Source organism: Nerophis ophidion, linkage group LG28, assembly GCF_033978795.1.
Source record: "Nerophis ophidion isolate RoL-2023_Sa linkage group LG28, RoL_Noph_v1.0, whole genome shotgun sequence".
NCBI classification, from domain to species: Eukaryota; Metazoa; Chordata; class Actinopteri; order Syngnathiformes; family Syngnathidae; genus Nerophis; species Nerophis ophidion.
In genome coordinates, this window is record NC_084638.1 from 17,360,116 (window position 1) to 17,362,375 (window position 2,260).

General features: G+C 42.9%; 1 non-coding gene across 1 annotated transcript; it reads left to right on the forward strand.

Moving 5' to 3' along the window:
* Positions 1-1,914: 1,914 nt before the first annotated feature.
* On the forward strand, positions 1,915-1,987 carry trnaf-gaa (transfer RNA phenylalanine (anticodon GAA)). The gene has a single exon. It is a non-coding gene; the product is annotated as a tRNA-Phe (tRNA).
* The last annotated feature ends 273 nt before the right edge of the window (positions 1,988-2,260 follow it).

Genomic DNA, 2,260 nt, shown 5'->3' on the forward strand with positions numbered 1-2,260 from the left:
GTACCTCAGATGCCACGCACTCTCACTAAGGTCACGATAACGCATCTCACGGCCACAGATCTAGAGTTTAATAGACTCTGGGGAAGACGAGAGTCTGATGGACTGGGGTTTAGCTAAGAAACTAGGACTCAAGTCAGAACCGCTAGCTAAAACCATTAGGGCGAGGTCTTTCAACGGTAAGGAGCTTTTCACTATCTCACACACCAGTTAACCGGTCCAAATGAACATTGATTGCCATCAGGAAAAGATTTGTCCGTACTTAATTACTTAACCCTCCCTTTCGCTGATCCTGGGGCATCCATGGCTGTACCAGCATAATCGTTGGGTTAACTGGAAAACAGGGAAGATCAGTGAATGGGGAAGGGAAGGCACCAGGAACTGTGATTTTTCTACTGTCCAGGAAAAACGTGTCAAGGAAATGAATCCTACTTCTGCCAATCCTGCCACAGACTCTAAATTTCCGGACCTGAAGTCTGTTCCTTCTTGTTATCACCACCTGCGACAAGTCTTCAGCAAGACAAAAGCCCTGTTACTTCCGCCCCACCAATCCTACAACTGTGCCATCGACCTGCTTCCCGGTACCACTATTCCCAAGGGTCGTCTGTACTCCGTCTCTGATCCAGAAAGGGCTGCCATGAACGATTACATATCTGCATCACAAGAAGCTGGCTTGATTCGCCCGTCATCATCGTCAGCAGAAGCAAGGTACTTCTTTGTGAAGAATAAAGACGGGTCATTAAAATCCTGCATTAATTACAGCCCACTGAATTACATTACCATAAAGAACCGTTACCCTCTTCTCCTCATGTCTTCTGTCTTCGACCAACTTCAACAGGTCAAAATATTCACCAAACTGGATCTACGCAACGCTTTCCATCTGGTTTGAATTAGAGAGGGAGATGAGTGGAAGACCGGATTCAACACACACAGCGGCCACTATGAATAAAGGGTCATGCCCTTGGACTCACCAAAGTTCCCGCTGTTTTCCAAGCCATTAGCAATGAAGTTCTAAGAGACTTCCTGGACCATTTTCTGAATATCTACCTTGGGGATGTATTGATTTATTCACCTGACAGTGACACTCACCAAGTCCATGTAACTCAGGTTTTAAAGAGATTCTTGGACAATGACTTGTATGTTAACACCACCACAACAGCTGTATGAATATATGGAATTAATGGAGAGGTCTAGAAAAACATGTAGGCCACTTTAATTACTGACAAGCCATGCCAGCATGAAGCCTGCTTGTATAAGGAGCGAAACGTCATCTAGGACAAACTGAACAATCCAGTTTTAAATCCATTTCATGACCTGAGAATACAATGACCTGGATGAAGGAGGACGTCCATTGACTTTATTTGTTGGATGAGACAGAAATGTTGCCATAACATTAGGTATTAGCACACTGAATGAGATTCAGTTCCATGATGTCGTTCAAACAGAATGTCGCTTTAATAGATCGTTTAACATTAGACATCAGGGGAGCAAACACATTATCAATCAGAGAGGGTAGGTACAACCGTGATCGTATAGTGGTTAGTACTCTGTGTTGTGGCCGCAGCAACCCCGGTTCAAACCCGGGTCATGGCACTTTACCCTTTAAACTGTCTTTTTTTAAGCATAGTTCTTTTACACCTGGAGACTTAATTATTAGCCCCCTAAGAACTTTTGAAAATTTCTGAAAAATCTGCCGAATGTTTGCAATAATCATAAAAATCATGATAGTAAAACATTCTTCAGAAGCATTTTGGTACATTTTTTAGAGACCCTGAATTTCTCAGTCATGGAGTGTAATACATTCTTTAGACTAGGCTTTGAGAACCCTTGGAAAGGCCTCTTTCCACCCCTCAAAAGTCACCAATAGGGCAGACCTTGGTTACATTTGGATATGTGAACCCAAAAGTCATTCATATAGCTGAAGTAGCTCGGTTGGGAAAGCATCAGACTGAAGATCTGAAGGTCCCTGGTTCGACCCCGGGTTTCAGCGTAACTGTGAACTTCTCAATCAATTCTTATTACTAATAAGCCTTCTGTGGCTCTTATAATATTGAAATGGTCTCCCTGACCTGCCAGCCTTGCTGGTGGAATCCTAGCAACAGTTGTTTCAAACCTTTCCTCCATTTTCAATTTGTACAACCATTACGTGGTTTAGCAGTGTATTGTTCCTTAAGCCAATGTTTGGTCTTTAACTGACCCTTACATTGGGCTGTTTCAAACACAAATTTGTTGCCTTAGGGGTATTTCTTGGACTGTATAACTT